This window comes from Phyllobates terribilis, unplaced genomic scaffold (assembly GCF_046119375.1).
Source record: "Phyllobates terribilis strain yellow unplaced genomic scaffold, ASM4611937v1 Scaffold_5__5_contigs__length_657084704, whole genome shotgun sequence".
In the NCBI taxonomy this organism is placed as follows: Eukaryota; Metazoa; Chordata; class Amphibia; order Anura; family Dendrobatidae; genus Phyllobates; species Phyllobates terribilis.
The window spans coordinates 12,671,609-12,699,051 of NW_027362765.1; the positions used below are offsets into that span (position 1 = coordinate 12,671,609).

At 45.6% G+C, this 27,443-nt stretch overlaps 2 non-coding genes and 3 pseudogenes across 2 annotated transcripts; all 5 read left to right on the plus strand.

Annotated features, from left to right (window-relative positions):
• Positions 1–5,766: 5,766 nt before the first annotated feature.
• On the plus strand, positions 5,767–5,957 carry LOC141150043 (U2 spliceosomal RNA). Its single transcript, XR_012246315.1, has one exon. It is a non-coding gene; the product is annotated as a U2 spliceosomal RNA (small nuclear RNA).
• Positions 5,958–7,080: 1,123 nt separating this feature from the next.
• Positions 7,081–7,172, plus strand: LOC141151173 (U2 spliceosomal RNA; annotated as a pseudogene).
• Positions 7,173–7,963: 791 nt separating this feature from the next.
• Positions 7,964–8,144, plus strand: LOC141150551 (U2 spliceosomal RNA; annotated as a pseudogene).
• An 8,311-nt stretch (positions 8,145–16,455) lies between these two features.
• LOC141150681 (U2 spliceosomal RNA) lies at positions 16,456–16,662 on the plus strand (annotated as a pseudogene).
• A 7,393-nt stretch (positions 16,663–24,055) lies between these two features.
• LOC141150818 (U2 spliceosomal RNA) lies at positions 24,056–24,245 on the plus strand. Its single transcript, XR_012246922.1, has one exon. It is a non-coding gene; the product is annotated as a U2 spliceosomal RNA (small nuclear RNA).
• Positions 24,246–27,443: the final 3,198 nt, after the last annotated feature.

Below are 27,443 nucleotides of genomic sequence, written 5' to 3' on the forward strand. Positions count from 1 at the left end.
TGCAATACTCTTCCCTGTTAGGCCATTTTTGTGCAGTGCAATGATGGCTGCACGTGTTTCTTTAGAGATAACCATGGTTAACTGAAGAGAAACAATGATACCAAGAACCAGCCTCCTTTTAAAGTGTCCAGTGATGTCATTCTTACTTAATCATGACTGATTGATAGCCAGCCCTGTCCTAATCAACACCCACACCTGTGTTAATGGATCAATCACTAAAACGATGTTAGCTGCTCCTTTTAAGGCAGGACTGCAATGATGTTGAAATGTGTTTTGGGGGTTAAAGTTCTTTTTCTGGGCAAATATTGACTTTGCAAGTACAGTAGTTGCTGTTAAGCTGATCACTCTTTGACATTCAGGAGTATATGCAAATTGCCATTACAAAAAATGAAGCAGTAAACTTTGGAAAAATTACTATTTGTCTCATTCTCAATACTTTTGGCCATGACTGTATATGGGGCCCGTACTGAATGGAGCAGTATATGGAGCCCGTACTGAATGGAGCAATATTTGGGGCCCGTACTGAATGGAGCAGTATATGTGGCCCTTACTGTATGGACGCACAGATGACATCGTTCTGCCCCAGGTGATCAAAAGCCACCGGGGACGCCAGATGGTTAGAGATTCACGGCCTCCTGTCCAGTCGCCAGGTACCACTGACCTGGACACTGGACCAGGGACCCGGGAATCCATCCGCTCATCTCTAGTCCCAACTGTCCTTGATACAGCGGACTGTCCTGGATTTGGGTCTGCACCCTGCAGTCTCGGGCGTCTGCTGAATGTCCCTAATTACCAGCGCCCCTCTGACAACTCCTCCTGCCGGGGGGAGAAAGAAATCGTAAATGGACGTGTGTTAGGGTGTGACCAGGGGGCATGGCTAAAATTTGAATGATGTGTCCCTCTTTTTATTCTTCAAAAGTTGGGAGGTACGGAACATGTCTGTGATCGGATTTCACAGCACAAATCAAACATACGCTGTAAAAAACCGCCTTACCTCTACCTCATCATTTTGTTGAAGCCAACCATACAGTGGCACAATTGCACTTCCAGGTGTTAGAGCAGGTTTTACCCATAAGACATGGAGGGGATCGCATACAACTATTGGAACAACGTGAATCCTTTTGGATTCATCGTTTACAAACTTTGCATCCCAAGGGTTTGAACAGGGATTATGATGTATCCAGTTATATTTAATGATATATTTACATACATATATGTTTATTAGTATATGGATTTGTGAACAGATCCCTGTTCTCTTTGTTTTACAGAATCGCTAGGAGTGGTGGTGGGTACTTCACATAGTGATATATCTTTTATATTTCATCCCCCCCCCCCCCCCCTTTTCTTATTTGTGACCTGTTTCCTTTCCCTTTTGACCATTTTGGATATTTTGAACATTCTATATTGTTCTCATATACATATACATCTTGAGAACATCTAGATTTATGGGAATATACACATTATACATATATCTTTTCTATCATTTATCCTTCAATGGGTTAATACAGCTTTAACTGTCCGGCAGTGCATTCATAGTCTATACATGTTACCATGCCAACGGCTGCCCCGCATTAGGGGCTGTACTAAGCATGACATGCCGGAATCTAGCAGTGATGTGCCCCTTCCAGAATGCTCAGCGTGCCCACAGCATCACCATGCCAACGAGGGATGCTGGGTATAGGAGCAGCACACGTGACATTACGCTGGCCACATTCATTGGCGGCAGGCAGTGTATAAGGAAGGTCTGTCCAGTCTTAGGGGAGCGTCTTCCATTGCAGGTATCTCCTGCCTTTCAGCAGTGCTGCTTCCATACTTAGGCTATGTGCACACAATGCGTTTTGTATGCGTTTCCGCGGCGGAAAACCACATGTTAATAGGTCTGCCATGTATAGCAATGGTAATCCACACGTCCTGTGCACATCCTGCGGAAATTTCTGCTCCGGATTACCATTGCGGTAAAATCTGCAGCATTACCATTTCTAACGCGATTCCGCAGTGAATTCACACCCATTGACTTGCATTGAATCGCAGCAAACCCGCAGGTAGTATATCTATACTTGCGGAATTGCTGCGTTTCAATGAAAATCAATAGGTGCGCAATCGCGCTGCGGGTGGTACCCGGGTCGGGAGAGGAGGCTGCTACTCCTCTCATCCGACCGCTGCTCTGGCTGATAACAGCGAGAGCAGCGTGGATGGGAGGAGCAGCAGTCTGCTCTTCCCAGCCCGCAGTAGTAAAAAAAAGAATAAAAAAGTAAAAATAAAAAAATAAACCTTTATACTCAACTGTTCGGTGGCCCCCGATGTCCTCCTGATCCTCGGCGGTGATGCTGTCTCCCCGGCGGCCAGCAGTGTACCAAGCTGCCAGGACCTTCATTGACGTCACAAATCAGCTGATGGTCACGTGACTATCAGCTGATAAGTGCGGGCAGTGATCAGCTTATAGTCACGTGACCATCAGCTGATGCCCACCCTGGGAACATTCGCAAGAATGTTCCCATGGTGGTTAGCTCACTGGGGCTGATCAGCTGATCTTCAGCTGATCAACCCCAGTGACCTCCTGCAGCCTGTATACTGACGGGGTGATTTTACACCCCTGTCAGTATACATTGCTGTCTTCTACAGCAGTGACATCAGTGATGGCTGATGTCACTGCTGTACAAGTGACCCTGATCGTACGTGGACTGCGTAGTTGACGGCGGACAGGTGAGGAATACGGTTGTTTGTTTTTTTCATGTAATAAAAAAAATCGTAGAACCGTGTGTGTGTTTTATTTTATTAAAATACTTTATTCTGGCCGTGTCTTTTATTGAAAAGGCGACGACTATTATACTACGCGGTTAGAAATTGAGGTGTCTTATAGACGCCCTCCATTACTAACCTGGGCTTCATGTCAGCCGCAAATACAAGGTTGACGTGAACCCCATTACCCCACGCGCCACCGCTACAGAGCAGTGGGAAGAGTGGAGGCTAAGTGCCAGATTTGGCGCATCTTATGGATGTGCCATTTCTGGGACTGCGGAGGGGTGATATTAATAGCCACGGAGGGGGCTAGTATCCATGGCCTGCAGCTGTCTAGTTTATTCTTTGCTGGTTAAATTTTATAGGGGGACGCACGTCAATTTGTTTCTGGGGCCCTCTTGTAATCTAGCCAGTAAAGGCTACACAAACAGCTGTGGGCTGAAATGAATAGCCAGGGAACATTTTTGGCTAATGGCCCCTACCGCAGGCTACTAATATCAGCCCTCAGCAGTCGGCTTTCTCTGTGCTGGTTATAAAAATGACGCGTGAGCCCATTCCATTTTTTTTTCTAATTTTAGGCTCTGTGCCCATGATCCGGACATAGCAGTGCTTTGGACGCAATTTTTTTCGGCGTACAAAACGTTGCATTCTATTGAACGCAGGTAAATCCACATGTGTTCACTGAACCATGCGTATTTACCGCATTCAATACTTTCTAGTGGTCAAATTTCTGTTGTGCAGCCTAGCGACTCTGCAAGAGAATTTGACATTGCGCTGTCCTGAAAGACGCGCTGAATGTCAGTGTCCACGGGTGTCCACGGGTGATTCGCAGCCTCTGATACGCGCATAGTGGACATGGGATTTCTAGAGATCCCATCCACTATGCTGTAACATCTGGACGCTGCGGGTTTAACGCTGTATAAACACGCAGCGTCAAACCTGCAGCAGCTCCTGACCATGGTCACGTACCCAAACTCACCCACAGCGTATCAATTTCTGTAGCAGACACACTAGACTCTGCTGCAGATTTTACCGATTGAAGTGTCATTATATGCGGTGGATTTGTGACGCCTCATTCTCGAAAGATCCCTTTTACTTTTGAGTTTACCCTGGGTGATGGGGGATGGGGGACTCAGTGTCGGGTCCTGTGATGAAGAGATGGGATGTAGCCGTGGCCCGGACCCGACCCGTGCTCAGGGCCGTCACATGAAAAGGAAGATGTTGTGGGCTCGTCCAGGTTGAGTGGCTTTATTTAACGACTACGCCACCTGTGGTGCCTGGTGAAGGGTCACCAGCGCCGCTGCAGTCTGCCGAGGCCTGGTGTCATGGCGGCCAAAGTTCTCACTGCTCCCCACAGGCGGAGCAAGGCCTCAGGGCAGGCACACAGGATGGAGGGGGTAGTAGTGCGGGGAGCACGGGCACCGCGTCGCATGGTATGGCGCATAATGAACAGTCCGGAGGCCATAGGAGTGAACTTCTGAGGCTTTAATCTCACTTAGAGATGACAGCGAGAAGGCGACTCCTTGCTCCCCGGGGAGTCCTGCGGCTACCAGGGACGGGGGTCTGACTACCTCTGAGAAAGTCCAGCATTCAGTAGTGACCCTACGCCAGAGTGTTCCTGCACTACAGACTCACCCTTTCCTGTCTGTGCGTGTGTAGATAGGCCGGGTCTCCCTCTGAGCTCCTCTCAGAACTAGGGCATGGGTGGCAATTCCTCTCCATCCGATGCCCGGTGGGATCCTCAGGGCCTACCGGGCTTTCCCGACCAGGACATGGAGTGCAAGGTCGGGTGTCGGAGGCCGGTACCCCTCTTGCAGCCGGAATCCCTTTTATAGATCAAGTAGGCGAGGACAGGTGGCATACTCCGCTCTGTCTGCATCCTCCCCGGGACCCATTTGCTGTGGAGCCACACTCTAGAGCTCCCGGGCCTTCTTGCTCATGGTCCTCGACCGGGCTGAGATATTCCTTATCTCCCGCCTGCCCATCATCCCAAGGCCTAGGGACTAGGGCCGTGTCTCCATCCCCTGCAGGCCCACACAGGATCCACTTTCAGGGTAGGAAACCACAGTCCATGTCAGCCAGTGTACTTGACTAACAAGGAACAGCACAAGGACAGGACAGAACTCCAAGAACCAAGATGGCTTTTTTATTAAATATTAAATTTGAAGTGTAACTAACTTGTAAGTCCTCCACCCACACCCACTAACTGGTTCCTACCACTTTGTGTTCCCCAGTCTCCCCGTAACCAGGGGCGCAGCAACTAGTGCATACCAGCTCCCTCTGGTGGAGAAGTGTGGTGTTGGATGCAAGGGCTGGGTCACGACTATCACACTGGCCTTACCTCAGAGGAGGAACACCACACTCCATTAGAGAAGTGCAGCATCCCTGTGGCGGTCGAACCCACAGTGGCGCCACAGATTCACATGTACCGACAACAAAAGTGCGGCATTAGAACACCGCGTTTTGGACGCAGCAAAAATACGTTTTGTCCAAAGCGCTGATCGGGGGACATAATGGCTAATGAACCAGCTGTGAAATGTTAATTATGGCTTAGGAAAATGTTTGCTTAATGGCACTTTCCCAGGCTAAAATTAACAGCTCACAGCAGTTGCATAAATTACATGAATAGAAATGCTAATGAAGATTGGGTGAATGGGACTAGCTGACACCCAGCTCTTTTGTTTGGTTATGTCAAGGTGTCAATCAGACCTTTTCATGACCAAACTTAATTAAATTAAAGTAAAGAGTTAGATAAACACACAGACACAGTGTAAACACTTTATTTGAATTACAGCAGACACATTCTTTAATCATTTAAATGAACCAATATACCCACCCCAGTTCTATGGTAATCCAAAGGTTTAAGCAATGTCCCACCAAATAACTTTATTTAGCTCCAAAAAGCATTAATTGCTTCATATCCTGAACGTGTGCACATACCCTTACACGGGAGTCCAGGCGTCCATCCGCACAAATGGACTTTTCGGAATCCGAGGGTGGCACCCTGGGCCGAAACCAATTCTGGTTATCGCTTCTCGGCCTTTTGGCTAAGATCAAGTGTAGTATCTGTTCTTATCAGGTTAATATCTGATACGTCCCCTATCTGGGGACCATATATTAAATGGATTTTTAGAACAGGGAGATGGTAAAAGAGCTTGCTCTGTCCACTCCACGCATTGACCTGGTATTGCAGCATTTCCAGGACCGGTGCACTCATTCTTTAATGCAGTTTCTAAAATCAGAATGAATTGAATTCAATGCTTTTTGTTGCTTTTGCTAGTTTGTCGGATTTTTGGATGGACTTTTTGGCTTTGCTTTTCTTCTCCTCATTGGATTTTTCATGTTAAAAGTTGCAGAAGCCAGATGACAAACTCATTTTGGCTCAACTTCAGCAACTCTGCATTGCATTGCCATGTACTGTACTGCAATGCTATCTATCTAGCTCTCCCCCTTTATTTCCTTTTGGATAAACAGCCATATTAGGCAAGCATTTTGGAGCTTTCACCTACCTAACTAACTAACTAACTAACTAACTACAGGTGGTGAGATAAGCTGCACAATATAATTGTCTTTTCAGTATATTGTTGCACACACACCATCTATTTAGCAAATGCCCTTGTTATCAACTGCAGCCTTTTAAACTCACCTGAGCTAACAGGTATGTGTGCTGGTTACTCTGCTGCGCTTAAAATTTCTTTTTTGGCTTGCTACAATGGCTTTTCTGAAGCGTTTTCTCCCTCTGGTGGAACACTGACTTCTTTAATTTCAAGCCTGCAGACTATAAAAAAATAGCCCCCCCAAAAAAAGTTTGGTTAATTGGTCTGTGGCGTTCTTTTAAAGTGTTGCTTATGGTGTTCTCTGTGAGCTTCTCAGTGCTGTTTAGCCAGCCAGGTATCCGGCCTGCAGTAGATGGAATGTGGCAATTGAACGCTGCGCATGTCACAATAAGCTCTGAGCCTTTATATACCTGCGCACGGCAGCAGCCACCTTCAGTCTGCTGCTAGACAGCCAGCAGCAGCAGGAAAGGTAAGTAATCAGCAACACTCCTGCTAAGGGTAGACAGCTGCTCGTTCCTCCCCCCCCCCTTAATTGGTTCTCCTCCCTACCACCGGTGTTGAGGCGGGTGGGAACAGCAGAGGGTGAGGGTGCTGTGCTAAAATAGGTGGAGTTATGCAGATCTAAAACGCGTGGATTGCGGCAGCAGCAAGCAGAAAAGTGCAGGCATGTAAGGGATCTAGAGGTTGACAACATGTCTTCGTAACGGGAGTCCAGGCGCCCATCTGCACAAATGGACTTTTCGGAATCCGAGGGTGGCACCCTGGGCCGAAACCAATTCTGGTTATCGCTTCTCGGCCTTTTGGCTAAGATCAAGTGTAGTATCTTTCGAAAAGGCGGTTTTGGATGTTGGCCGCCTTAGTAGATTGATACATTATGCACACTGGGGTTTAGGCGCTTGTTAGTACGCCAGGTGGCTAATATAGTCATCTGGTGGAAAGCATGGCCCCCCAGGATCGACGCCATTGGGCCGGGGAAGATCGAAAGCCCGAAGTGTGAAGTGCCCCAGGAGTGGTGACCCTGGGGTGCCTTAACTCACTGTGATTGGGAACCCCACTTGAGTTTATGGCACATTTGCACTAGCACTTCAATATTTCTTTCTTCACACACACCCTTGTTCCGGGCCTTCTGGCCTTAGGATGGGGAATTTTTCAATTCCCGGTCGAAGGTCCGGGCAGTATTATACTGTGAAACCTTCACTATTTATTTATTTTTTTGTCACTGTGTGTCCACTTTTTCACGTGTGTCCACGTCCTTACTAGGATTTTGTCGGGATGCGGTTCCCTTACGGGTTCCTCTCTTGGCAGGTCTAGGGGGGGAGTGTGTGGCCATCAGGTTCCGCTCCCCCCTGAACCCCCCCTGGCTCTCCTCTTTCGGGAGGAGAGCGTTGTTGGCTCCCCTCTTCCGGAAAGGGAGCACAGTCTTTGGCTCCCAGTGCCTTGGTCGGGTGAGAACTCGGGCAGGTGCTGGGGGTAAGATTGGGTCGCCTCTGGCTCCGGCTGGAGGTGGCTATTTGTCCCTGTTCCTCGCTGTGGCCTTCTGGCTCGGAGGGATGGGGAATGGTTTGGGGGACCCTTCTCCTTTTGGAGAGGGTTTCAAGAAGACCAGCATCCTAGTGCACTTTTTTTGTGGCACTTGTCACTTTTTTAAGCGCACTCGGGTTTTGTACACGAATTCGGGCTTTCGATAAAAAAAAATCTGTTCTTATCAGTTTAATATCTGATACGTCCCCTATCTGGGGACCATATATTAAATGGATTTTTAGAACAGGGAGATGGTAAAAGAGCTTGCTCTGTCCACTCCACGCATTGACCTGGTATTGCAGCATTTCCAGGACCGGTGCACTCATTCTTTAATGCAGTTTCTAAAATCAGAAAGAATTGAATTCAATGCTTTTTGTTGCTCTTGCTTGTTTGTCGGATTTTTGGATGGACTTTTTGGCTTTGCTTTTCTTCTCCTCATTGGATTTTTCATGCTAAAAGTTGCAGAAGCCAGATGACAAACTCATTTTGGCTCAACTTCAGCAACTCTGCATTGCATTGCCATGTACTGTACTGCAATGCTATCTATCTAGCTCTCCCCTTTATTTCCTTTTGGATAAACAGCCATATTAGGCAAGCATTTTGGAGCTTTCACCTACCTAACTAACTAACTAACTAACTACAGGTGGTGAGATAAGCTGCACAATATAATTGTCTTTTCAGTATATTGTTGCACACACACCATCTATTTAGCAAATGCCCTTGTTATCAACTGCAGCCTTTTAAACTCACCTGAGCTAACAGGTATGTGTGCTGGTTACTGTGCTGCACTTAAAATTTCTTTTTTGGCTTGCTACAATGGCTTTTCTGAAGCGTTGTCTCCCTCTGGTGGAACACTGATTTCTTTAATTTCAAGCCTGCAGACTATAAAAAAAATAGCCCCCCCAAAAAAAGTTTGGTTAATTGGTCTTTGGCGTTCTTTTAAAGTGTTGCTTATGGTGTTCTCTGTGAGCTTCTCAGTGCTGTTTAGCCAGCCAGGTATCCGGCCTGCAGTAGATGGTATGTGGCAATGGAACGCTGCGCATGTCACAATAGGCTTTGAACCTTTATATACCTGCGCACGGCAGCAGCCACCTTCAGTCTGCTGCTGGACAGCCAGCAGCAGCAGGAAAGGTAAGTAATCAGCAACACTCCTGCTAAGGGTAGACAGCTGCTCGTTCCCCCCCCCCTTAATTGGTTCTCCTCCCTACCACCGGTGTTGAGGCGGGTGGGAACAGCAGAGGATGAGGGTGCTGTGCTAAAATAGGTGGAGTTATGCAGATCTAAAACGTGTGGATTGCGGCAGCAGCAAGCCGAAAAGTGCAGGCATGTAAGGGATCTAGAGGTTTACAAAATGTCTTCGTAACGGGAGTCCAGGCGCCCATCTGCACAAATGGACTTTTCAGAATCCGAGGGTGGCATCCTGGGCCGAAATCAATTCTGGTTATCGCTTCTCGGCCTTTTGGCTCAGACCTAGTGTTTGGACAAGAGGTTCCTTGTGTACTAGCCCTTGGCCTTCCAGCATCGCCACTTAGGTGGCTTAAGCTGGATGCTGCTATAGGGGGAGAGTGAGGAGGAAACGAGAAGGCGATTCCTGAAGCGACCATGGGTGTCAAGCTTCGCTTTGCTGGGACCGGGGATCCCCGGGTCAAGAATGCTTTCCGTATCGAGGTCTCTGAGGAGAAGAAGGACCATTTCTCGTTGTCATACCTGGTCAACGCCATTTTCTATGAAATCCTGAAGATCCAGAAGTCGGAGATCATCTGTTTGCAGAAGTTCAGAAGGGAGCATAGGTACGTCTTGGTGCTTTCTTCTATGGCGGCTTGCCAAAACCTTTTCAAAACTCTTCAAGTCCTTTCAGAGCACCCTCAGCTGGATGGACTTATCTTCACTGTACTCTACTCTAAGGGGGATATCCCGGTGGTAGTATTCATGCACAACCCCTTTATCTCCCGGGATGATATCACTGCATTCCTGAGAAGACACTGCATTTTTGTGCAATTCTCCCATAAAATCTTAAATGGAGAAGGGCTGTGGACTGGGAAGTATAAATACTTTGTGAGGTTTGGGATAGACCCTCATGGTCCTGGAGGTATTCACTATCCTCCCCTGAACTTTACAATTGGAAGAGACTCTGGATATCTGTTTTTTCCCGAGGCGCCATTGTTTTGCAGGAGATGCAACATGTTCGGGCATATCCAGGATTTCTGCAAGCAATTGCCAAACTGTAGAAAGTGCAACAAGTACGGTCATCTGGCAAAGGATTGTCCCAACCCGGTGGTATGTGATGCCTGCGGGGAGGAAGGACATGTGATTCGGGATTGTAAGGCTAAAGTCAAGCCTAGGTCCTTCTCCGAAGTGACCAAAGGTAAGCCTACTGTCCCTGCTGTTACCCCACAGGTGACTACTGCAGAGATCAATGAGGATACGGAGCCCCCTGAGGTTGAAGATCTGGTGGGTGAGGCCCAGACCCTGTTGGACCCTCCAGCCCCTGCTGGGCCAAGTATGGAGATCTCCGAGTTGGATGTGGACCTCCCTCATCAGTCCGAAATATGTGGTGAGGGTGACATGGATGTGTCTCTAGCTCGAACCCCTGCATTGTCCTGGGGTGCTACAGACGAAGAGGTGGCCAGGGATAGTGGCCAAGGAGACTTTACTTCTGGGAGGTCTTTTGATGATGATGATACTCCTGAACTGGCCAATAAAAAACCCAGACGAGAGTACTCACCTGCCAGCGGAGGGTGCGACAGTCCTGCAAGTGACCGCATTTACCCGCAGGATGTCTTCTCCCCTGATGCTCCTTACCTTGGCATCCCTGAGAGCATCAACACCTTTGGGGTGCTTTCCCAGTCTGATGATAATGGATGAGTATGGTGTGATCAACATTGAGTCATGTATTTCTTTTCATTAATTAATGTCTTGCCAATCTGGTTGGGATGTAGTGTCCCTAAATGTAAGGCAGATCAGATCTAAAATCAGAAGAACAACTGTTCTGGACTACCTGAAACATTTAGGTGCTGATGTTTTTTGCCTTCAGGAGTGTGGGATTCAGGATGCTCCTTGTGACAAAGACTGGCCTTACGGACAGCATATCTGGTCAGGGTCTAATCATAATAAAAATGATGGGGTGGGGATATTAGTTGGGAATAAAGAAATCTCTATTGATAGTTATATTGTGGTGGAGGTGGGCCGATGTTTAATTGCATTTTTGAGTTATAGAGGGTGGCGGGTCAGAATTATTAATTTATATTGCCCTACAGGGAAGGAAGAGCGGCTTGCGCTTCTTGAAAAATTAAGTTTTTTTATTCCAGGGAAATCTCCCACTATTTTTGTTGGGGACGTTAATTGTGTCACAGAAGGAAAGTGTGACATAACAGGAAAGAAATTGTCCCATTTAATTTGTGATTTTTCCTTTTTAGATGCAGCAGTTGTTGTTCTTGGCATGCCACCACCGCCGACATACCATGCTGACCGGGGTGAGATTCATTCCAGAATTGATTTAATGTTATTTTCTAAAAATATGGTATGTTTGGATTTTTCTCAACAAAAGGTACCTTTTTCGGACCATGAATGTTTGAGAGGCGTGTTTTGTGCGAATGGTGACCAAGTGTATGGCGGTGGGGTATGGAAGTTGAATGCAAGGCTGTTAGAGGATGATGAGGTGATGAATGAGTTTAATGTAAAGTATAAAAGATGGAGAATGCGTAAGAAGGATTTTGTGTGTGTTCTTGACTGGTGGGACTGGGTGAAAGTGCAATTTAAAACTTTCTTCAAAAAGTGGGGCTATAGAAAAGCTGCCAGATATAGGAATAGGTTTAATGACCTTAATAGACGGATTGACTGGTTGAGAAAGTGTGTTGCAAGTGGTTTGGAGATGTCTGATCAACTTACTGAGGCTAAGAATGAATTGAAGCGTGTGTTGGATGAGAAAGGAAAGGAAATTATATATCGTACTAAAATTGAGCACCTGGAGAAAAATGAGAAGTGTACGAGGTTCTTTTTTAAAAAAATTAATGGTAGGAAGACTGATATGAATGAAGTTGTGAATGAAAGTGGAACCAACTGTATGGGTGAGGATGTGCTGAAAGAAGTGAATAGGTTTTATAGCAAGTTGTATGATGAGAAATGGATTGACTCTGGGCTTGTGTCATATGTTCTGAATGGTGTGGAGAAAAAACTTGATTCTGAGGAGCGTGATCTGTTGTGTGAGGATGTAGTTCTGGATGAAGTGAAGAATGTGGTGTGGAGTGCTAAAAAGAGTAAGACTCCTGGGAAAGATGGTATACCTGTAGAGTTGTATGTGAAAGCATGGGAAGTTTTGGGAACAGATTTGACTGAGGTATGTAAGTATATGTGGGTGAATGGTAGGTTGTGTGAATCAATGAAAGAAGGAGTGGTTGTGCTTGTGTATAAAAAGGGTGAGAGGAAACGTTTGGAAAACTGGAGACCAATAACACTGCTGAATTCGGATTATAAGGTCTACAGTAAGTTACTGGCAAATCGTATGCGTGAAGTGATTGGTAGTGTTGTGGAGGAGGACCAAGTATGTGCAGTGCCTGGAAGAAGTATGAGTGATAACTTGTTATTGTTGAGAGATATGATTGGGGATTGCAAGGATAGAAAGCAGAAATGTATGACTTTAGCTATTGATTTTGAGAAGGCGTTTGACAGGGTTTCGCATGTGTTTTTGTTTAAAGTACTGGAAAGAATGGGGTTTCCTAGAGAATTTGTGAATTGTGTAAAATCATTGTATGATTGTGTGTCAAGTGAGTTCTTGGTTAATGGGTGGCTGTGTGACAAAGTGAAGATTAGGTCAGGAGTAAGGCAGGGGTGTCCTATGTCCCCCGTCTTATTTGTATGTGTAATAGAACCATTGTTATGTTTGATTAGACGGGATAAAATGATGAGAGGTTTGTTGGTGCCTGATAGTGGTGGTAAGCATGTGAAAGTGTTAGGTTATATGGATGATGTTGTGGTTGTGAGTAGAGATGAGCGGTGTTCGACTAGAACTGTTCGCCAATCTCAAATTCGAGCTGTTTTGGGCGGTGTTCGAGTTGTTCGACGAACCCGAACGATTTGCAAAAAATTTGGCTGTTGGAGGTTATGTTCGATAACTGTTCGTGCACCAAAAGCGTGTCCTGCATGTCTGGTGCTATTTAGAGCACCAATCATGCAGGGATTGTCTGCCACTCACTGTAATGCCACAGCCATGGTGGTTGTGGCATTACAGTGATTGCCCAAATCGATGGGAACTGTGCTCACAGTGAAACACGAAAAGCCGGCAATTCAGCAGCGGCATACACCGGTACCCGACAATTTAGAACCGAAAGAATAGAGCTCACGCTGAAGTGCTGAGTGCAGGAGAATTCTCCCACGCTGTCAGTGACGTGCATGAGGTGAGCTCATGTCCAATGAACTCAGCTCACCTCATGCACATCACTGACAGCGTGGGAAAATTCTCCTGCACTCAGCGCTTCAGCGTGAGAATTTTCCCACGCTGTCAGTGACGTGCATGAGGTGCGCCGAGTTCATTGGACATGAACTCGTCTCATCTTTATGCCGTCACAGCCAGACACTGCAGAGCGCAAGCATGCCTGCGCTTCTCAGTGTCTGCGGGATGACAGGCTGGATGGCAGCGTTCTGCTGCGGTCCAGCCTGTCATCTCGATGTAGCAGAGCTGAAGCTGTCATGGGAACCATGGAAAGGTAAGGATGATGTTGCTTTATTATTTTTCTTTTATTTCAGGAGATCGTTGCCTTCAGCTGGAATGGGCGTGACGGTAAGTATGGTTTAATTTAGAACAATAAAGGATTGTGTCTTTATTTCAATTAAAGGACTTTATTCTGGGTGTTTGTGTTTTCTTTTAACTTTGACTATGGGGTTAGTAATGGGGGTGTCTTATAGACGCCTCTCCATTACTAACCTGGGCTTGATGTCAGCTGGCATTATAAGCTGACATCAACCCCAGCCCTATTACCCCCTGCCACCGCTACAGGGCAGCGTGGAAGAGCGAGGCTAAGTGCCAGAATTGGCGCATCCTATGAATGCGCCATTTCTGGGGCGGCTGACGGCTGGTGTTTCTAGCCTGGGAGGGGGCCAATATTCATGGCTCCCTTCCTGGACTATTAATATCAGCCCCCAGCTGTCTGCCTAGCCTTTGCTAGCTATTAAATTAGGGGGGACCCCACGTCATTTTTTTGGGGGGGTCCCCCATTTTAATAGCTAGTAAAGGCTATGTATTCAGCTGGGGGCTCATATTAGTAGCCTGGGAAGCTCCGTGGGTATTACCCCCTTCCCAGGCTTCAAACATCTGCCCCAGCTGTCTGCTTAACCTCCGCTAGAGACTAAAATTAAGGGGAACCCCACGCCAATTTTTTTTAATAATAAATCCTTTATTTTAATACTAAATGACAAGTACAGTAACCAACACTATCACTGTACTTCATATATATGTGACTGACATGTTTCTATCTATCTAATCTATGTGTGAAGCTCTATTCTGTCTGTTATAAATTGTCGGGTACCGCTGCTGAATTGCCGGCCGGCTTTTTTAAAGAGACGGTGCATGAAAACACTATTATTTTTTTTAATAAATCCTTTACACTAAATGACAAGTACAGTAAGCAACACTGTCACTGTACTTCATATATATGTGACTGACATGTTTCTATCTATCTAATCTATGTGTGAAGCTCTATTCTTTCTGTTATAAATTGTCGGGTACCGCTGCTGAATTGCCGGCCGGCTTTTTTAAAGAGACAGTGCATGAAAACACTATTATATTTTTTAATAAATCCTTTACACTAAATGACAAGTACAGTAAGCAACACTGTCACTGTACTTCATATATATGTGACTGACATGTTTCTATCTATCTAATCTATGTGTGAGGCTCTATTCCTTCTTGTCTAAATTGTCGGGTACCGGTGTATGCCGCTGCTGAATTGCCGGCCGGCTTTTTTAAAGAGAGTGTCTTCTGAGCAGTTTGTCAGCTTTTGGACACATTTGAAGGTGTTTTCTATGTGTTTCTATGTGTTTTTGTTTGCCTGCCATTGGTTTTAACGGTGTTCGACGGTGTTCTAAGGTGTTCGACGAACAGTTCGACGAACAGTTCCTCGAACATCCCGGTGTTCGACGAACCGAACCGAACCCGAACACTACAGGGGTGGCTCAACACTAGTTGTGAGTGAAAGTATGGCTTCTTTGAGTAGAATTAAATTGCTTTTGGATTTTTTTGTTGGTGCGTCTGGTTTTAGGGTAAATTGGAATAAATGTAGTTTTAAATGTTTTGGAGATAGTAGTATTCGTATGGATGGTGTAACGTGTGAAGAGGGTGCAATCAAGATTTTGGGCGTATTATTTAATGATGACTTAAAAGGGAATGAAAGTTGGGAAGAGTGTGGTATGCGGGTTGAACGTAAATTGAATTTTTGGCGAATGAGAGAATTGACTCTGCGTGGTAAGGTATTAATTATCAAAGCAGTGATTCTCCCTATCCTGCTTTATGTGGCGACTGTTTTTCCTTCTCCTTACAGGAAAATTAAGAGAGTAGAGAAGTTGGTATTCACATTCCTGTGGTGTAGTAAGATGGAGAAGTTGAAGCAGGAGAGCCTTTTTAAGGCTTGTCAGCATGGTGGGCTGGCCTTTCCCAATATTGAAGTTTTTTTAGGTCTTAATTATATTAAGACTGTGGTTATTTTGCTGGGTAAAGGCAATAAAGGTGCTTTTATGGCTAATTATTCTGCTGGATGGATGTTGTATAGGTTATGCTGGAGAAAGAGAGATGCGAGTGTGCCTGTGGCCTTTAAGTGTCCTGTTTGGTATGAGGTGATTGAGAAATTTGTGAGAAAGCATGATTTGTTGAGTGTGGGAATGAATGATTTTAGAATGACCAAGAATGTGGTGAAAAGAATGAGTGCAAATGAGGTAGAGTGTAATATTGTTGGGCTGAGAGGGAATGAGGTTTCAGATGCATGGAAGAAGTTAGATACGTATGGGATGTCAAACAAACTGAAGGATGTGGTGTGGATGACTTTACATAATATTTTACCTGTGAGAGAAGTGCAGAAGAAAAGAGAGTTGATAAGAACAGATGTGTGTCCGAGAGTGGGATGTGGTGGTTGTGAGACTGTGAGGCATGTTATGTGGGATTGTGAGTACGCGTACAGTGTGTGGAAGTGTGTAGGTGGATTGTGTAAGGGTTTAGCAGGCGTGAATTTTGTGGATTGGCGTGTGGCGATGTTTGGAATTGGTGCGTGTAGTCGGTCTAAAGATAGAATTTTATGGTTGATAATGGCTTGTGTGACGGAGAGTTTGTGGGATGCAAGGAACCTTGGACTTTTCAAGAGGAAATCTTTATCAGTGAATGAATGTGTTAGACTTATTCTTTCAAGACTATACCTGATATATAAGTTGGACAGCAGAGGCGGTGGTGGCACAGATGCCGAAGGGATTTGGAAATTTAAAAAGTGGCATTAACTTATCAAATACCAGTGATTTTTTTCTTTGTGATTCCTTGAAGTTTCTGCATTTGTGTTATGTAAAGGATGTTCCCTTGTGATTATATTTAGTCTTATACTACTGCTAAATAAATAGAAACATGATGATGAGAAGTTTTAAGTAGCAAATTTTGGAGAAATTCATACTGTTTGCTAAAAAACTAAACTGAATGGTTTAAAAAAAAAAAAAAAAAAAATCTGTTCTTATCAGTTTAATATCTGATACGTCCCCTATCTGGGGACCATATATTAAATGGATTTTTAGAATAGGGAGATGGTAAAAGAGCTTGCTCTGTCCACTCCACGCATTGACCTGGTATTGCAGTATTTCCAGGACCGGTGCACTCATTCTTTAATGCAGTTTCTAAAATCAGAAAGAATTGAATTCAATGCTTTTTGTTGCTTTTGCTTGTTTGTCGGATTTTTGGATGGACTTTTTGGCTTTGCTTTTCTTCTCCTCATTGGATTTTTCATGTTAAAAGTTGCAGAAGCCAGATGACAAACTCATTTTGGCTCAACTTCAGCAACTCTGCATTGCATTGCCATGTACTGTACTGCAATGCTATCTATCTAGCTCTCCCCCTTTATTTCCTTTTGGATAAACAGCCATATTAGGCAAGCATTTTGGAGCTTTCACCTACCTAACTAACTAACTAACTAACTACAGGTGGTGAGATAAGCTGCACAATATAATTGTCTTTTCAGTATATTGTTGCACACACACCATCTATTTAGCAAATGCCCTTGTTATCAACTGCAGCCCTTTAAACTCACCTGAGCTAACAGGTATGTGTGCTGGTTACTGTGCTGCACTTAAAATTTCTTTTTTGGCTTGCTACAATGGCTTTTCTGAAGCGTTGTCTCCCTCTGGTGGAACACTGACTTCTTTAATTTCAAGCCTGCAGACTATAAAAAATAGCCCCCCCCAAAAAAGTTTGGTTAATTGGTCTGTGGCGTTCTTTTAAAGTGTTGCTTATGGTGTTCTCTGTGAGCTTCTCAGTGCTGTTTAGCCAGCCAGGTATCCGGCCTGCAGTAGATGGAATGTGGCAATGGAACGCTGCGCGTGTCACAATATGCTCTGAGCCTTTATATACCTGCGCACGGCAGCAGCCACCTTCAGTCTGCTGCTGGACAGCCAGCAGCAGCAGGAAAGGTAAGTAATCAGCAACACTCCTGCTAAGGGTAGACAGCTGCTCGTCCAACCCCCCCCACTTAATTGGTTCTCCTCCCTACCACCGGTGTTGAGGCGGGTGGGAACAGCAGAGGGTGAGGGTGCTGTGCTAAAATAGGTGGAGTTATGCAGATCTAAAATGCGTGGATTGCGGCAGCAGCAAGCCGAAAAGTGCAGGCATGTAAGGGATCTAGAGGTTGACAACATGTCTTCGTAATGGGAGTCCAGGCGCCCATCTGCACAAATGGACTTTTCGGAATCCGAGGGTGGCACCCTGGGCTGAAACCAATTCTGGTTATCGCTTCTCGGCCTTTTGGCTGCGATCGTATGACTGTACCTTGATTGGTGCGAGTCTCCTGGAGGAATCCGGACCCTTTTGTGGAGGATTTTCTGCTTTTTCCTGTGGTATTCCATACCGACAGAATCCAAGATGTCTTTTGTGAAGAACACCATCCGTTTGTCCGTGGATCCATCTGACCAGAACAAGAACAACGTGGTTTTCATTGTCCAAGACATCGTTGAAGGCAAAGCTGGAGCAAGACGTTCTGAGATCTTCAGTGTCAACGAATTTTCACGTCAAGGTAATTATGACATTACCTTTATGGACCAGAATGTTTGCCTTAATGTCTTTGAATGGCTCCGTGGTCACTCTAGTGACCCCTGCTTGGAAGGAGTTAGATGGGAACCTTTGTTTGGTCTGCAAGAAAAGGAGGTGACTGTGACTGTCTATAACCCTTTTACAGACCCTGAGTTGCTGGAGTGCTTCCTCTCACGCTACTGTGAATATGTGCGGAAGGGAGTGAAGCAAGTCAATTGTCTAGGAATCTTTAACTGTCAGTATAAATTCTGTGTGAAATTGAAAAGGGATCCTGACAGTGTGGGGGGCTTTAGACACCCTCCATCAAATTTTTCCGTTGCAGGCCATAGAGGTTTCCTCTTTTACCCAGGCCAGCCCATGTTTTGCCGTAGATGCTTTTCTTTCAGACATACCATGGTAACATGCCTTAAAGGGCAGTGTTGCCGAAATTGCAGAAAGGAGGGGCATATGGCCAACCAGTGTCCAGAGGCCAAGTCCTGTGATGTCTGTGGGAGTAGTGATCACATGTATAAGGACTGTCCTAGGAGTGCACCTAGACGTTCTGATAAAGAACAGAAGGAGGAGGAGCTGGAGAGGAGGCAGATGGCAAGCGCACTGAAAGTGCTGGAAAGATTGGAGAGGGAGGAGAGAGAGGGAAGGAGGCGGGAAACTGGTAGAGCCTCTCCCTCTACGGCGCCAGAGGAGGTGTCCCTGAGACCATGTTCTTCTTCTGCTGAAGAAATGAGGAAGAAGCGGAGGGAAGAAAAGGAGTTCTGGAGGGAAGTGGCAAAGGTGGAGAAAAAGGCAGTGTCTGCGAGAATATCTAGGAGGGTGGTGGAGGCTGAGCTGCCTGAGATGATGACTTTTGGAGAGGCAATGGACGCAACAGGATGTGAAGTGCAAATCTCGGAACCCGAGAGTCCTGAACACCCTTCGGGTCCTGAAAACATTGAAGATTTTTCTTCGGAGGATGATAGGGGTGCAAAGAAGAGTCGTAGGGAGGATGGTGGGGGCAGTGATGATGCAGATTTTAGTGAGCCTCAGAGGAAGATCAGAACTGCCAGAATGAGGAGTGTGGGTGGTGAAGCCAGCGGGTCGGAAACCAGCTGTTCTGTTCTGATGGCGGAGGAGGATAGTGGTGGTGCTGGATAGTGTCACCATATAATATTGTAAATGTTTTTTCTTTTTGTCCTCTTGTGAGCTTTGGTTTAGGCCAAAGGCTATTTCTTTGTGTAATTGGTGAAGGAGTAGAAGTATTATGGGATTTACCATAGTGTCCCAAAACGTAAGAGTGTTTAAAAGTAAAGTAAGAAGAGCTGCTATTTTTGAGTTTTTAGCTATGCAAAATGCATCTATTTTTTGTTTACAAGAATGTGGGGTAGTGGATGGTGTGAAAGGGGATGAATGGTCTTATGGAGCGTCTGTGTGGTCGGGGAGTGCATGTAATAAGAATGATGGTGTGGGTATTTTGGTTAAAGGAAGGGAGGTTGTTTTGAGTGATTATTTGGTTATTGAGGTGGGGAGATGTATCCTTGCTAATTTTGTATACAAGAATGTAAAGTTTTGTGTTATTAATGTTTATGCGCCAGTTGAAAAAAATGAGCGCAAAAGTTTATTTGAAAAAATTAAGCTTTTTGTTCCAGGAAGAATACCTGTGGTAATTGTGGGTGATATGAACTGTGATGTGGGGAGAGTGAATGTGGATGTGTCTGGGAAAGCATTATTGGAGTTAGTGAATGATTTTGGGTTGTGTGATATGCAGCGGGTGTGTAACATGAATCCTTTGTTGAACACTTTCTTTTCTGAGAGTGGTAGGGTACAATCCAGATTGGATTATTGTTTTATTTCTAAAAATATGGTTTCTGTTAATTATAGGCAGGAAAACGTTCTTTTTTCAGATCATGTGTGTATGTTGTGTGAGTTGGATATAAAAATTGATGGAGTGTTTGGGAGAGGATTGTGGAAGTTAAATGTTAAACTGTTAGAGAATGAAGATGTGAGAAAGGAGTATGAAAGGCGGTATGAAGAATGGTGTAAGCATAAAAATGAGTTCGGGAATGTTTGTGAGTGGTGAGACTGGGTGAAGAAACAAACAAAAATGTTCTTTAAAAATTTAGGATACAAGTATGCAGCAATTAAAAGAGAGAGTTTTGTTAAACTGAACGCGCGGTTGAGCGTTTTGTATAAGTTAAGGGAAGGAGGAGTTGAGGTGGAGGAGGATATTTTAGAGGTAAAAAAGGAGATTAGTAAGTTTTTGTTGGAGAGAAGGAGAAGTGTAGCACCCTGAGGATTCGGCTGCTACAGGGGTATTACACCTCAAGCCAGAGGTGTGGTATTCCACTCCCGGGTAAGGATGGAGTGTGGAACTGAGCTCAGTTAGCTGCATACACTACATACATCCCATTTCCGGGGGACAGATCGACGGTACTCCCACTAGTTTTTGTGCAGGTATGATAGTGTCTGTCCCTGGCTGGAGTGGGAGGGGGGTGGAACATCCCAGTAGTGTAGGGGCAGATAGGGGGAGCAGTCTGGGTAAGGCTAGGAGCTCATTGGGTGCTGGTCACCTGAGCTCACACATAGAGGGAGTATATAAGGTGGGCACCATCTTAGATCAGGGTCAGTCTGTCAGAGTTGAGTCAGAGGAGCAGAGCAGAGAAGCTCAGAAGGGCTGACAGGGAGTTGTGGTTCCGGCTGGGCCCAGCTCCAAGGCCAAGAGAGAGAGAGGAGTCAGAAGGACCCAGAGAGAAGGAGAAGGAACCCCAAGACCCCAGAATACAAGCAACAGGGTGAAGGGTTGGCACCTAGGGTACCGGATCCCAAGCTGGCAGAGAGAAAAGCACACCTTAGCCAGAGACCGGAGGTTGTGGGCAGGATCTGCCACGACCCTCACTAAATCCACCAGGAAGGCAGACCAAGTATAGGGTCAGGGAACCCAGAAGAGGTGTACCCACCAAGAGACCCGAGGGAGCCGGACATAGGTGGATCCCTGGTGAGAACGGCCAGAAGAGAGGGAAAGTCAGACAGGAGCTCAGGACCACGCTCCAGAATTACTTGGGGGTTGGCCGAGTCCAGGACCTGGTGGACGCAGCACGGCTCGGGTGGTCGCTTCAGGCCAGAGTGACCATAAGAACACCCGTAAGTAAAAAACCCCGGAACTGCACAGCCCGACTCTGAGTCTTCTTGCTGATTCATCCTGCACCTGCACAACCACCATCCTCTACACCTGACCCCCTGAGGCTATACCCCTCCCGTTGGGGGTTATACTACCAGAGCTGCACACACACCACCAGCCTCAGCGGACCCTTCTGCAGCAGCGGCCTTATGACCGCAAATCAACGGGTGGCGTAGTCGACATTAAGGACCTTTAACAACATCTGTAAAGACTGCCACACACTGAGTTTGACACCCTGGGCACGGACCGGGTCACCGCCACTCGGAGACTACAACCCCCATCTGATCCGGCTCCGGGTAATCCCCAAACAGCACTGGCCCAGGGGGCGCGTCAGAAGCATAGTGTTTAGGGCAAAGATTGATAAGATGGAGCAGGATGAGAAATGTTCTCGGCTTTTCTTTAAAAAAGTTTTTGGAAAGAAACAGAGTATGAGCGTGGTGTATGGAGCAGATGGAAGTGAGGTGAGTGGAGAGGATATGTGTGAAGAGGTGGCTAAGTTTTATGAGGATCTGTATGCAGTGAAACAGAGGGATGAATGTTTGGAGAATGATGTTTTGAGTGTGTTAGAGAGTAAGTTGAGTGAAGCAGAAAGAGAGAGAGTGATGGGTGAGGTGACTGGTGATGAGGTATGGAAGGTTATGTGTAGTATGGCTTTGAATAAGACGCCGGGGGAGGATGGCCTCCCAGTAGAATTTTATCGTGTGATGTGGGGTGTGATTGGTAAGGACTTTGTGGATGTATGTAAGTATATGTGGGGAAACATGGAGGTGGCTGAGAGTATGCGTGCAGGTATGGTTGTGTTAATTCCTAAGAAAGGGGATTTGAAAAGTCTGAGGAATTGGAGGCCAATAACTTTACTTAATTGTGATTATAAAATCTATGCAAAACTTATGGCTAATAGGATGCGTGATGTTATAGAGAGTGTGATTGGGGATGAGCAGTGTTGTGCGGTACCTGGGAGGCGGATTCATGAGTGTGTGTGTATGTTAAGAGATTGTCTATGCGATTGCATGGGTCGTAAGAAGAGTGTATTTTTGTTAAGTTTGGATTTTGAAAAGGCTTATGATAGGTTGTTGCATGGTTTTTTGTTCAGAGTGTTGTTAAAAATGGGTTTTCCGGCTGATTTTGTTGGGCGAGTGAGAAGTTTGTATGCGGGTGTTTATAGCTGTGTTTTAATGAATGGGTATGTGGGTAGGAAAGTGAATGTGTTTTCGGGTGTGCGACAGGGGTGTCCTTTGTCCCCTGTAGCTTATATTTGTGCAATTGAGCCATTGTTGTGTATGCTGAGGAAAGATAAGGTAATTCGTGGTGTGCAAGTGCCGGGAGGTGGAGGAAAAGAATGGAAGGTGAGTGGTTATATGGATGACGTGTGTGTATTATGTGATTCTGAATGTTCGGTGAGGCGGGTGAAGTTGTTAGTGTCTATTTTTTGTGGTGCATCTGCGTTTAAAGTGAATTGGGAAAAGAGTCAGTGTAAGGGTCTTGGAGGCGGAAGTTTAAGTAGGGATGTAGGTGTGAATGTAGTGAATGGACCTATTAAAGTGTTGGGTGTGAAGTTTTCAGAGAGTTTGGATGGGAAAGAAAGTTGGGATGATGCGAAAGGAAAAGTTGAGCAGAAGTTGAATTTTTGGAAATTGAGGAGTTTATCCTTTTTTGGGAAGATTTTAATTGTTAAGAGTGTGGTGTTGCCAATATTTTTATATATTGCGGTAGTATTTCCACCAGGATATATGTGTATGAGAAGCTTGAATAGAATTTTATTTGTTTTTTTGTGGAACTCGAAAATGGAGAGAGCTAGGAGAGAAATTTTGGTTAAAAGAGTGGAAAAAGGTGGTTTGGGTTTTCCGAATTTGGACGTGTTTTTTGGTGTGAATATCGTTGTGTTTGTTTTGAAAGTGATTAGGGCGGATGGAAAGTTTTCATCTATGTGTAGGTATTTATTTGGAGCGTATTTGTTTCGTTTAAAGTGGCGAGAAAGGGATTTGCGATGTCCGATTGCTTTTGAGGTGCCTGTATGGTATGTGTGGGTTTATAAGTTTTTGGTGAAGTATGAACTGTGTGATGCAGATGTGAGATTGCTGGAGAATAAGAAGGCTGTGTATAGGATGATTGAATGTAGAGAGGTAGAATGTGGAATAAATATGGTTAGGGGTGGTGATGTGCAGAAGGTTTGGAAGAAAGTGCGGATGAGTGGTATGACCAACAAACAGAGTGAGGTGGTGTGGCAGTCTTTACATGGAGTATTACCTGTGAGAGAGTTTCAGAGGAATAGAGGTTTGGTGAGGAGTGAAATGTGTCCAAGAAATGGCTGTGGTGGAAGGGAAAGTGTGTTGCATGTTTTTTGGAATTGCCAGTATGCTAGAGATTTGATTGGGAGAATGTGGCCTTTGTGTAAAGAATTGTGTGGTGTGAATTTGTTGTCTTTGGAGTTGTTTATGTTTGGTTTGGGAATATGTGATGGGACGAAGGAAAGAGTCTTGTGGTTGATGCTTGCATGTATAAAGGAAGTGTTATGGGATGTGAGGAATGTGTATGTGTTTAAAAGGAAGGAAATTGCTGTAAAGGATAGTGTGAAGGTGATTTTGGGGAAGATGTATGTGTGTTTCCTATGGGACAAAAAGAGGAGAGGGGAAGTGGATGCGGAGGGAATATGGAAAGTTAAAAAGTGGAGATATATTGTTAGTACCTCTTGATTTTTGTTATTGTTGTTTTGAAATATGAAATAAATATTTCCGATGATGATGGGGACAGCAAATTGCGTATTGGATTTGACGCAGCTGTTTTGATGGAATTTTCCTTTGTCTGGTTTCCATAGACTGTGGAATTTCCTCGTCTGAGGAGAAAAAAAAAAAAAAAAAAATCTGTTCTTATCAGTTTAATATCTGATACGTCCCCTATCTGGGGACCATATATTAAATGGATTTTTAGAACAGGGAGATGGTAAAAGAGCTCGCTCTGTCCACTCCACGCATTGACCTGGTATTGCAGCATTTCCAGGACCGGTGCACTCATTCTTTAATGCAGTTTCTAAAATCAGAAAGAATTGAATTCAATGCTTTTTGTTGCTTTTGCTTGTTTGTCGGATTTTTGGATGGACTTTTTGGCTTTGCTTTTCTCCTCATTGGATTTTTCATGTTAAAAGTTGCAGAAGCCAGATGACAAACTCATTTTGGTTCAACTTCAGCAACTCTGCATTGCATTGCCATGTACTGTACTGCAATGCTATCTATCTAGCTCTCCCCCTTTATTTCCTTTTGGATAAACAGCCATATTAGGCAAGCATTTTGGAGCTTTCACCTACCTAACTAACTAACTAACTAACTAACTAACTACAGGTGGTGAGATAAGCTGCACAATATAATTGTCTTTTCAGTATATTGTTGCACACACACCATCTATTTAGCAAATGCCCTTGTTATCAACTGCAGCCTTTTAAACTCACCTGAGCTAACAGGTATGTGTGCTGGTTACTGTGCTGCACTTAAAATTTCTTTTTTGGCTTGCTACAATGGCTTTTCTGAAGCGTTGTCTCCCTCTGGTGGAACACTGACTTCTTTAATTTCAAGCCTGCAGACTGTAAAAAAATAGCCCCCCCCAAAAAAGTTTGGTTAATTGGTCTGTGGCGTTCTTTTAAAGTGTTGCTTATGGTGTTCTCTGTGAGCTTCTCAGTGCTGTTTAGCCAGCCAGGTATCCGGCCTGCAGTAGATGGAATGTGGCAATGGAACGCTGCGCGTGTCACAATATGCTCTGAGCCTTTATATACCTGCGCACGGCAGCAGCCACCTTCAGTCTGCTGCTGGACAGCCAGCAGCAGCAGGAAAGGTAAGTAATCAGCAACACTCCTGCTAAGGGTAGACAGCTGCTCGTCCAACCCCCCCCACTTAATTGGTTCTCCTCCCTACCACCGGTGTTGAGGCGGGTGGGAACAGCAGAGGGTGAGGGTGCTGTGCTAAAATAGGTGGAGTTATGCAGATCTAAAATGCGTGGATTGCGGCAGCAGCAAGCCGAAAAGTGCAGGCATGTAAGGGATCTAGAGGTTGACAACATGTCTTCGTAATGGGAGTCCAGGCGCCCATCTGCACAAATGGACTTTTCGGAATCCGAGGGTGGCACCCTGGGCTGAAACCAATTCTGGTTATCGCTTCTCGGCCTTTTGGCTGCGATCGTATGACTGTACCTTGATTGGTGCGAGTCTCCTGGAGGAATCCGGACCCTTTTGTGGAGGATTTTCTGCTTTTTCCTGTGGTATTCCATACCGACAGAATCCAAGATGTCTTTTGTGAAGAACACCATCCGTTTGTCCGTGGATCCATCTGACCAGAACAAGAACAACGTGGTTTTCATTGTCCAAGACATCGTTGAAGGCAAAGCTGGAGCAAGACGTTCTGAGATCTTCAGTGTCAACGAATTTTCACGTCAAGGTAATTATGACATTACCTTTATGGACCAGAATGTTTGCCTTAATGTCTTTGAATGGCTCCGTGGTCACTCTAGTGACCCCTGCTTGGAAGGAGTTAGATGGGAACCTTTGTTTGGTCTGCAAGAAAAGGAGGTGACTGTGACTGTCTATAACCCTTTTACAGACCCTGAGTTGCTGGAGTGCTTCCTCTCACGCTACTGTGAATATGTGCGGAAGGGAGTGAAGCAAGTCAATTGTCTAGGAATCTTTAACTGTCAGTATAAATTCTGTGTGAAATTGAAAAGGGATCCTGACAGTGTGGGGGGCTTTAGACACCCTCCATCAAATTTTTCCGTTGCAGGCCATAGAGGTTTCCTCTTTTACCCAGGCCAGCCCATGTTTTGCCGTAGATGCTTTTCTTTCGGACATACCATGGTAACATGCCTTAAAGGGCAGTGTTGCCGAAATTGCAGAAAGGAGGGGCATATGGCCAACCAGTGTCCAGAGGCCAAGTCCTGTGATGTCTGTGGGAGTAGTGATCACATGTATAAGGACTGTCCTAGGAGTGCACCTAGACGTTCTGATAAAGAACAGAAGGAGGAGGAGCTGGAGAGGAGGCAGATGGCAAGCGCACTGAAAGTGCTGGAAAGATTGGAGAGGGAGGAGAGAGAGGGAAGGAGGCGGGAAACTGGTAGAGCCTCTCCCTCTACGGCGCCAGAGGAGGTGTCCCTGAGACCATGTTCTTCTTCTGCTGAAGAAATGAGGAAGAAGCGGAGGGAAGAAAAGGAGTTCTGGAGGGAAGTGGCAAAGGTGGAGAAAAAGGCAGTGTCTGCGAGAATATCTAGGAGGGTGGTGGAGGCTGAGCTGCCTGAGATGATGACTTTTGGAGAGGCAATGGACGCAACAGGATGTGAAGTGCAAATCTCGGAACCCGAGAGTCCTGAACACCCTTCGGGTCCTGAAAACATTGAAGATTTTTCTTCGGAGGATGATAGGGGTGCAAAGAAGAGTCGTAGGGAGGATGGTGGGGGCAGTGATGATGCAGATTTTAGTGAGCCTCAGAGGAAGATCAGAACTGCCAGAATGAGGAGTGTGGGTGGTGAAGCCAGCGGGTCGGAAACCAGCTGTTCTGTTCTGATGGCGGAGGAGGATAGTGGTGGTGCTGGATAGTGTCACCATATAATATTGTAAATGTTTTTTCTTTTTGTCCTCTTGTGAGCTTTGGTTTAGGCCAAAGGCTATTTCTTTGTGTAATTGGTGAAGGAGTAGAAGTATTATGGGATTTACCATAGTGTCCCAAAACGTAAGAGTGTTTAAAAGTAAAGTAAGAAGAGCTGCTATTTTTGAGTTTTTAGCTATGCAAATGTGACACCCCAGGGGTCTGGTTGTCACAGTGATAGAGATATTACGTCTGAGAGCAGGTGGGAGGTCCTTTGGTCAGGGATCCTGTGCATGCCACACCTCCTGCCCAGCCTTGGGAGGGGAAGAACTTCCCCTGTATAAACCCGGGGCTGAGGCAGAGTGATTGAGTCCAGGAAGAGCAGAGACAAGAGCAGCATAGGAAGCAGCAGAGTCACAAGGAGTCAGGGGCTGGCAGCTAAAGAGCTCGCCCTGACTAAGAAGATTCTTTACCGGACCCGGAGTCCGAGGCTGTGGGGACTAACTTCTACCCAGCAGCAGAATCCGTCAGGCAGGGGATTTCAGGTCCCCTGGCCCAGAAGCCCGAAGGCCCCGAGTCACCGGCCATACGGGTGAGCACCACACGGTACACTCAGGGACGTGGGCTACTTACATCAGCTTCTAGCAAGGTAG